This window comes from Coffea arabica, chromosome 10e (genome assembly GCF_036785885.1).
Source record: "Coffea arabica cultivar ET-39 chromosome 10e, Coffea Arabica ET-39 HiFi, whole genome shotgun sequence".
Lineage (NCBI taxonomy): Eukaryota > Viridiplantae > Streptophyta > Magnoliopsida > Gentianales > Rubiaceae > Coffea > Coffea arabica.
The window spans coordinates 9312464-9323024 of NC_092328.1; the positions used below are offsets into that span (position 1 = coordinate 9312464).

The 10561-nt window shown below is 35.9% G+C and overlaps 1 long non-coding RNA gene across 1 annotated transcript; it reads right to left on the reverse strand.

The window, feature by feature from the left end:
• Positions 1–3011: 3011 nt before the first annotated feature.
• On the reverse strand, positions 3012–7472 carry LOC140015041 (uncharacterized). The gene is made up of 2 exons (XR_011821802.1): positions 7245–7472; positions 3012–3759 (listed from the first exon to the last, which is right to left on the reverse strand). It is a non-coding gene; the product is annotated as an uncharacterized lncRNA (long non-coding RNA).
• Positions 7473–10561: the final 3089 nt, after the last annotated feature.

Sequence of the window (10561 nt, forward strand, 5' to 3'; positions counted from 1 at the left end):
AAAAATCGCCAATTTAGTCCCTAACCTTTTTTTTATTGTCGATTTAGTACCTATACATTATTTATAGCCAATTTAATCCCTAAACTTATATTTCGATTCCAATCAAGGAGCTTAGCGGCGGCGCCACCGCATAATTTCCATCAGCTTTCCAATTGAACAACTCAAAAGGGGTATTTGAGGAACTTCCATTCTAGAGCCTTAACCAAAATTAAAAAAAAGGTTCAATCCTCCTTGAAAAGCTTCAGCAAATCCTTCCCACCTTTTGCAGGCTAGGCCACCTCATTCACATCCACCACTCCGGCAACAACCTCCGCGCCAAACAACTACTTCGGCAACTTCACCGCCCCATCCAACATCCTCGACGCAACATCCGTACGTTTCACCAGCGGCAGCTTTCCTTGCGACTCCAGAAACAACCTCAACTCTTCACTCCTCCGAATGGCCGGATGCTTGACCAACCTCCTCAAATACTTTTCCAATGCCGCTCTCCTCTGCTCCACAAATTCCTGCGTCTCCAAACCAACACCACCACGTCTCCTTCTTCCACCACCACCGCCACCACCTTCCCGACACCCAACCCAACATCCCCTCCTTCACCATCACTCCCCTCCCAATCTCCACTGCCGCACTCTCCCACAACCGCAACCTCTCTACCTCCCTCTTCCCACTCTACCCCCCTCCTCCATCTTCCTCTCCCTCTCCAGCACTTTCACCCATCTCCTCTATGTCAAATTTGGTCGCAACAAGGTCGCTATTGAATCTGATCCAAATTTCGGTCTTCAATTTCAGCAATGGCGATTTTCAATTTTCATCCATGGCCGATTTTCAGATGATTAAGGAGGCAATTATTGCGATAAAAGAGAGAGCTAGACCTGGTCCCTACCCGATTGTCCGCAAATTTCATAAAAAGCAGCAGAAGTTGCTGGCAAATTTCAAGTAGCTTTTGTCGGTTTAGTTGAAAAAGGCATTTGGCATCGGTAAGGTCATTTTTTGAGTACTAAAAGTAAAAGAAAGAGGCATTTGAAAAAGTCCCTCCTTTTTAACCACTGCGCCAATGGCTCAGTGGCCACTAGGGAGGGATTAAATCCCTCCTTGGGCTGTTGGTGAGGGTTCAAACCTCACCAGCAGCGAAAAAAATCTAAGGGTTGTGTCATAGCACTCCCTTGGTCTAGTTGGGTCTGTATACCCACTAGCCCCTACAACAGTCTCTTTAGGCTCCCCTCTCCCTTAGATTAGAATAGAATAGGTTATACACATGTATCGTTGCTGACAAAAAAAATTTGAAAAAGAAAGAGGCTGTGAGTGCTAAAAGTGAGATAAACTGCTTGTAAGAAGAAGCCGAAGAAAGCATTGTTTTGAGTAATCTACATTAACAGGTCATTTTTGTTTTCATTTTGGGTTTTGGGTGGGTATTTTTCATAAGACTGGTTTCGGTTAATTTTGGTTAAGGCTGCAGAATGGAAGTTCCTAAAATACCCCTTTTGGGTTGAGCTGATGGAAATTATGCGGTGGCGCCACCGCTAAGCTCCTTGATTGGAATCGAAATATAAGTTTAGGGATTAAATTGGTTATAAATAATGTATAGGTACTAAATCGACAATAAAAAAAAGGTTAGGGACTAAATTGGCGATTTTTCCTTTAAAAATTTTGAGAAATTTTTTGAGATTACTGTAGCTAAAGTTTTTAAAAAACTTGTAGTATACAAACTTGTCAAAAAACTTGGATTCCAAACAAGGTCTACATTCCAGGTTCAACTCCCGGCAACGGAATAAATAACCATTTTTTCCACCCAGTTTTTGCTTTGCCAAAGTGTTTCAGTGTTGATTTTTTTTTTCTTTTTTTTTTTTGAATTTTGGAAGTGTTCAGGCATTTCTTTTTGTTTCGTTGTCCCAGCTGTTCACAAGAAAGCTCAGCAATTAAATTATTACAGATTTCTCAGTGCAGCAGATGATAATTGAAAGCTCAACGTTGGAAAATTATTATTATTTTTTGGGCAAAAAACCATGGTGGTCCTTAAACTTTCAACTTTGCGCACTTTTAGTTCTCCAACTAATAAGTGCGTAAATGTAGTCCTTCAATTAAAAAAATTGTGTGTTCTCAATCCATCCGTCTAATCTAGTTGTTAAGATGGGCAAAAAACATATCACGGACTACTCATATAACATTTATTGGGAGCAATCTCATCAGCATAGCAAATGGACTTACCTTAAATCTCCTTCTTCTCCTTCTTCACTCCAATCGACATCCAAAGCTTGCAGGACTGGTAGGAGTAGATTGAGATGCTCTCAATTGAGCCGAAAATGAGGAGATTAAACACTCAAACTCTTCCTGTGTGCCCTTGTTGTAAATCGACAAATATAGTGATTTTGTGGACATCTCGGAATCCTGGTGAGAGGTATGCAGTATGCGCATATGGGGGTTGCAAGTTTTGGGATTGGATTGACAGAAAAATGTATCGTCGGTCAATTGAGGTGTTACCCGGTCTTCTAAGAAGGGTGAATGCAACTGAGCAACAAATGGATGAATTGCAAAATTTATTGAGCAAATTGGAGTCAAAAGCTGTAAAGTTGAAGGTGAAAGTAAAGGACATGGAACACGAATTGGCGAGGCAAAAGAATATTAGGAAGTGGCTTGTAAGGCTACTGGTACTTTCTTGGGTTTTAATCTTATTAATGGTGGTGTGGTATCGAGATCAAAGACGGACTTTTGGAATGCTGGAAATTGAAAGAGCTCTATGAAAAATGTGTTCATGTGCATCAAGATGATGATGGAGTAATCTGGTTTATTGTGTTCATGTAAAAATTGTGTTGTAATCCTACCATATTGTGTTGGTTTTTTGTAGTGTTAGCTAAGCTAATGAATATAAAGTTGAATTGTACTCTATACTTTTGGAAGAATGGAAGTAATGAAATGAAGTTTGATCTAAACTGGTGTAGTTTTGAAATTGTTTTGGCAGGCTAGTAGCCACATGAAGACGACAGTAGAATGGGAACAGTTTAATGAATGCTAAAAAAATAACAGAAACATATATAACTAACAAAATACCCTATTACATTCATTCATTTACAAGTGGATAAAAGCCAACATAGTAGTGAAAATGGATACAACATTCAAGTTTGCCCATTTAACGTTTAGTAGACAAAAAACTAATCCACTTACACAAAATGCTAAGCAGTTGGACAAAAAGGCGATTATTTGGTCAAAAATTGTCTATTTACAATTACAAAAGATGTTTCCCAGTCAAAAAGAGATCTACCCATCGTTCAATAAAGTACTACTGAGTATAGCAAAAATAGACTAATTTACTGGGCGTTGTTGGATTTTTAAGCTGCATTCTGTCCTCTTCTACCTGCAGTTCCCCTTTCTTTACCAGTTCTTCCTCTGTTCGTGCCACTTCATTTTCCCCTCCAATTCCCAACAGTGAACGGAGGTTGATTGCCCAAATATGCATAGTTCAAATTGATAAATCCTTTATCAGCATCTGTTAAAGGCTGTTTTGAAGAACTTTTCCGCTTCTGCCTCTTAGGAACTAGTTGTTGTGTTGAGAGAGTGCTAGTAAAGGCCTGCTGTTCTTAAAGATTAACATACTGGAATGAAGATTGGTAGTCTTGCTGATCCACTTGCTGTTGCTGTTCTCATTCTAATGCTCATATTGATGTACAGATTCAAATGGAGACTGTTAATGCTCTTGATCTCATGGACTTGAGGAAATTGCTACTGCACAGTTCTCCTTTTCTTCCTTTGTTGGTTCTTTCTAACCTGCCAAAGGTAGAAAATAAAAAAGGTAGGATTTTAATCTTTATTTGCATGTGTACCACAATTTCTTAATACTTACAGTCTGTCTTTTAGATGGCCTCGCAGAGGACTTTGGACTTTTAAGAGGCAATGTACCCTGTGGAGTATGTACACCATCATCAGCACTGTGTTCTACTTGATTAGATTGGCTGGACCCTTCTTTGCATGTAGTTGTATTGTGACCTACCTTCCTACACTTTCTACAACGTATAAAAATTTTTCTTCTCAGTTTTCTGCCATGATTTTTTCCTTCTGTGATGTCTCTTCTTTGAGCCTTTCTTGGCCTCCCAGGTTGAGCAACTGTGAGTTGTGGGTCCAATAGAGGCATAGTGGATGGGGGTCATAGAATTTTACCACTAATTGGTTGGATGACATTACAATATATCTTCAAAAATAAATCTTTATTGTAGTAACCTTCAAGTTTGTTATATGGGTTTCCATTATTCCTATAAATTGCTGCTATTGTATGACAACAAGGAATTCCACTTACGACCCACAATTTGCATGTGTACTGCCTTTTCTTTAGGTCTACAGCATATTGGTGACCTCTTAGACCTTTCAGTTGATAACCAACAGTAGAATTCCAAATAGGATTCCAGTGGATTGAATGCTTGACCCTTTCATCAACAATTTCGGTGGGCAGTGGTCTAATAGAACCTTTACATTTCTCCATGGCTGTCTTTCTTTGTTGAATCCTATCTATAATATATTATCTGATAACCTCCAGCAGTGAAATTATAGGCTGATCCCTGACTTCAAGGATATGAGCATTAAAAGATTCAGAAAGGTTATTGACCAGCATATCACATTTGGTGTGAGTTGGAAAAAATGGCTTGCACCAATGCCGAGGATGAGGTGTCTTTTTCACCCAACTGTGTGCTTTCTTGTCATACGTCTCTAGATCTGCCATTACCTCATTGAAGTGCGGCATGCAATATTCTATGATCTCTTCAATACCTCTCCTGGATGTTTTTTCTTAAAATTTCTATATAAATGCACACAATATCGGTGCTCACAGTTTGGGAGCACCTCAGCTAATGCTCTATCTAGTCTCTGTAATACAAAAAGAAAAGTAAACATTTGTCTTAACGACAAAAACTAGATTACAATGACATCTACAATAATTATAGTGCATAACCTTTTGTTGATCAAAGATAAAAGTGTAGTGGTATTGATTTTATATTTCCAAATCCTCACTTAACAACTTCAGAAACCATGTCCATTGTTATGTGGTTTCTTTCTTCACAACTACGCATGCAATTAGCTAGTAGCCATTGTTAGGGTCCACTCCAAGAGTAATAAGTAATTGTCCTGGATAAGTGCCTTTCGGATGGCATCCATCTAAGCCTATAATAGGTCCACAATCATCCTTCAACCCTTGCTTAAGTGGTCCAAGGCAGCAGTATAGTCGCATGAATCTTGGATTACCTATAGGCTCTCTGAATGGAGTAAACATGACCTCCATAGTACTTCCCTCATGTGTCTTTTTTATCTCATTACAATATTCCCAAATCTTCTTGTATTGTGCCTCTGTAGACCCCTTAATAAGTTGTATAGCCTTGGCTCTTTCTTTTCTAGCTACCCATTTAGAAATCTCAGCCTCATAGTCCTCATGAACAATTTGTCTAAACTCCCTAACAGACATCTTTATGTAAGCCTTGATTCTTTCCATATACCTATTGGATAGCCATGTGGAAGTAATGTTTTTATTCTTCCAAGCATGATTGCAATTCTCATGCACATCATGCATTGTCTTTACCACCAAATCTGATGTACCAAGTGCCTTCTCAATTGATGCAAAGACAAACCAAGGACACATGTCTTTACAAACAGTCCTCACCCTTTTGGTATCATTTTTGTATGTCCAGACTGGTTTACCTTTTTTGATACCATATTCGGCCACTGCTGCATTGAATTGTTGCCTTGACTCAAATTTCATTCCCAATTCAAACCTGGGGTCTATCATGAATTTATCCCATACAAATCTCTTGTATCTCCCTTCAAACTAGTCCCCATCTTCATTTGATAATCTGTAATCACTACTTAAGTGATCAGCTACATAGTCTTCATCCAATGCATTTGTCTGCCCCTTAGGATGTGAAACTTCATCTACAGGTTTCTCTCTTCTTCTCCTCACTTGTTTCTTCCTTAATTTTGACTGATATGGTTGCTGATTGTTGGTTTTCTGCTGAACTAAGGGCTGTCGTGGTTGTTGGTTGTTGTTTTCATTCTCTACTGAACATTGGTCAGCTCCTAATTGGTTTTTAGACTGCTGATTCTTGTTTCTAGCCTGCCGAGAGGACTCAGGTGTATCATGCTGCTGTTTACCTCTTGTATTCACTTGCTACTAGTCTCCTTCTTTAATGAGGTTATAAAGAAGCTGTTCATCTCCACAATAACCAACATCTCAAGGAAACCTCTCTACGTCAGCACCTGATTCAGATGAAACTTCACCATCAATATCTCCCCTTGTTTTTGCAGGCCCCTCATGTGTAATGCCCTGTTCATTCCTTGCATTTTCAGCAGTTGCCTCATTCTCCCTTATTGGTTGTGCTGAAGTACTTGTGCCATTGTCAACAGTTTGCCAAGTTGACTGTGATAGCCCTACTTCACTACATGCCACTTCAAGACAAGGTTCTGCAACCACCCTACCTTCATCATTTAGTTCTTCAATTACCACACCATATTTCTTCTGCTCTACTGAATTACCTCTACTAGACTCCATCAAAACTTGATTAATTTCTTCAATTGTTAAGTGGTTACAGTAAACCTCCGTCACTTTACATTCATAAGCCCAGGTACAAAATTTATTTACATCAGCATCTGTACACAATTCCCTTAACCCACTATTAAGATCTTCGGTTGGTTCAAGATAGTAATACATTATGGTTTCCTCAATATGACCTAGTCCTCTACTATTTCATTTAGTTCATGAATTGACATCCGTTCGCAGTCACATAAGTTTACATGCTCTACATCACCACCAACATAACTTATGTAACTTTCCCAGTGAATCTTTCCCCCACGATGCATTCTCATAGTAAACCATTCAGATCTTGCATCTACATTAACAATTGTGAGTAATCATTAATTTGGTAACTAATTAATTAACTCATTAATTTCGTATAAAAAAACTTAATCCCAAACCTAGGTCAACAGGCACAATTAAAATAAAATTTAATAAAGTAATCAACAATAGAAATTAAATAATTAGGCTAGCTTAGTTATTAATATGGTTTAGGACCACTGCTGCTTATTTATAAACAGTGAATGCTACAAAAAAAAATCCATATATGAGACCACTTTCCTCCCACATTTCAGACAAAACATCCTCACATCCAATCCCACAACCAAAATAAAACTTCCTATGTCATTCGCAATCATTATAACACATATATCCATAAATTGTTGAAAATTTTTGCAGAACTTTGCACTTAAAGCGCACATACCTTATACTAATCGGGGGTCGCAGTAGATGCTGCTTCTCCTAATTTTCCATTCCATCGTTCCTCTGGGCAGACTTCAAACTTGACCGATCTTTTTTCCTACTACAAATCTTGTGATTGCAAGAAGTATTTTAGGGTTTTTGCAGAGGCTGGTGAAGAAGAAGTTCAAAGTGCATCTGACGTTTGAAGCTTTCGAGGGGCTTTCTTGTTTTTTGTACCATACTGACGAGATCACCCCTAATAAATGTCATGTGAGTAGTTCGTAATGTCTTTCCCGTCCATCTTAACAGCCACATTGGACGGATGGACTAGGAATACACAATTTTTTTAATTGGAGAACTACATTTATGCACTTATTAGTTGGAGGACTAAAAGTGAGTAAAGTTGAAAGTTTGAGGACCACCGTGGTTTTTTGCCCTTATTTTTTCATATGCAATGGATATGTTCATTTTGAACAAAAGAAACAATGCTTTTTCTCAAATGAAAAAATTAAATTACCTAATGTACAATATAAACTAAAACAATATTTACTTTTCTGAATCAAATCCATTATAATCAAAACAACAAATAAATTCCTCATGTACAATACAAACTAAAACAATGTTTACTTTTCCAACTCAAATTCACTATAATCAGTCAACCTATGATTAGTTATGAACCATTCTTAATTTGCATGTTGTAATTAGATTGAACTATTTATTACCGCCAAAATTTTTTTTCTTTTTGGCCACGATTCTTTCACTATTGTTGGAATTGTGTAATCAACCAGCGTTGAAATCACCACCCAATAATTATTTAAAGGTTATTTGTAATTTATCTCCTTAACGTATATCCTGATTCTCACTTTACTCCCCCAACATTTATTTTGTATCACTTAACCCTTTAAGAGATAAAAATACCCCTCGACTACGCAATTTTTTTTTTCATTTTTTCTCTCTTCTCTCTTTTATTACAAAATATTTTTCTTTTTTCAAAATTTTATTTATAATAAAATAATAAAATTATCTAACAAAAAATTTGGATGTCCATTCCCTAGTTTACAAAACTGAAAAAACTATATATTTTTCACAAATCAATTTCATCTATTTTCCAATTTAAGAAATGAAGAAAAAATTTTATTCTATTTCCTTATAATTACACTATTCATAGTCAATTATCCATTTTTACAATCATATGTCCGTATGTCAGTACTGGACATTCTTTGGTTGTTTTCATATAATGAATTTTTGCTTATTATGATCTTTTCTTTTGTTTTTTAAAACAATCAATTAATAGTGTATGTCCTAATATATGCTTATCTTATGTGAAACTTACCACCATCAATTAGAGTGATCAAAATCAAATTGCAAGTTAAAGTTCAATGACTAAAGGAAGTAGAGGATTTCAAAATAAGTACTTAACATAATAGAGAGGTATTTTTTTTCCCTTAGGGGGTTAAGCGACAAATAATAAAGGTTAGGGGATAAAGTGAAAATGGTATACTTTAGATGGGATATATTATCATCTTGGCCCATCTTCAAAAAACTTGGCCCATCTTTAGTAGGCAACTATACAATCCGGATTCAACTCCCTAGCAGCAGAACAAATTTTGTTTTTGGCCCATCTTCTCTTCTTCAAAGCGTTAATACGTCGATTGGTAAGTTTTATCCAGTTTTTCACAAACCACAAACTATCTTATATAAACATATAGGTGAACGAAGCTCAACAACTCATAGCCTGTATATGAGGTAGATCCGCTGTAGCACTTAATTAAAAGGAAGTCTTTGCAATCCGGGTTCGACTCCCGGCAGCGGAACATTTCTTTTCTTTTTTCGGTTAACCACTTATCCCTCTTTGGAAGTGTTTCAATTTATCTTCTTGTTTCTTTGCTCAGCATTGAAATATTAGAGATTTTCTCCCCCTCAAAGAGTAAAGTGTAGTAGACAATGATGAAATCTTAGTGCTGCAAAATTAACTTTTTTGTAAAGCATTCAAAATTCGTTCTTATTGAACCAAAGCGCTAATGCTTTCATTCACTATCTATTGCACTAACCGAATTAAGTAATTGCTCCCCAAGATTTATAGTACTAAGTCTTAAATTGAAAATAAATAACCTAATGTACATTTACAAGGAGATGAATTTGGAAAACATAGTAAAAATTTTGCTATAATTTACAGAATGTATTGTAAACCATTATTATCACAATTAAACCCAAAATTTATAATGACTCCCACATTAAAAGACGAAACTGTAATACTTCAAGTAGAAGCAGAAAGACCAACAATATATACACCTAAAGGATTAAAATGGAATGAAATTACAGTACCAACTGAATTTCAAATACAAAATCCTCAAGTCCCAAGGAATTTAGAAAGAACAGAAGCAGACGAAATAATAGAAAAACCAGATGGGAGAGTGTTTGTAAAATTCAATTCATTCAGAGTAAGACCTTCAACCTCCTCAAATTATTCATGGATACCAGCTGGACAATCCTATTCCGATTTTTTTGAATTAGTGACTCCTGTTGAAAATAGTTCAACATTTAGGTTTAAAACCCCAGTACCAGAGGTAATACATCAAAATCAATTTGAGTATTTACCAACACATTCACAAATGAAAGGAGAAATAAATGTCATAAATAAAACTAAATTTAAAATTAATCATACATACTTACAAGAAGATTTTGATGACAAAGAAAATGAAAAGAAAAGAACTTGGTTTGCACAATTATCACCTTTATGTAGAAAAAATTTGAAAAAAGAATGGAAGAATGAATTAAAACAAAGACAGTTTGATTTTCCTTTTTTCACTTGGTTATCATTTTATACTTCAAAAATAGGATTATATGATATATATGATACACTTCTAATAAATGTACAAACTAATTTACATAAAAAAAATGGAATTTAAAAGATAATCAAACAGTTATAGGTATTCATCCCCCATTACAGGAAATAAAAATAAATACTACTGAAGGAGATATAATTACGTCACCTTTTAAAAAGGGAAGAGAAGCAAAAACAAGTAGTAACAATAATGTAAATTTAGAAGACATTAAAAAATTATAACAACAAAACAATTATACAAATCAAAATCTTTATACTATAGCTCAACATATAGAAGTATTAGGCACTGAAGTAAATAGTATTCCAAAACCTTTAACTAGATTTCCAAATGATATATTAGCACCCCATTTTCAACCTAGAAGTCTTCCAAGAAATAGTGAACAAGAGCAAGGGTTACTACAAAATGTAAGTTCAACCAGCAATGTACTTAATAAAATATCTCAATCATTACAATCTTTAATTAATACAATAGATAGTGGAATTACTAATGAACA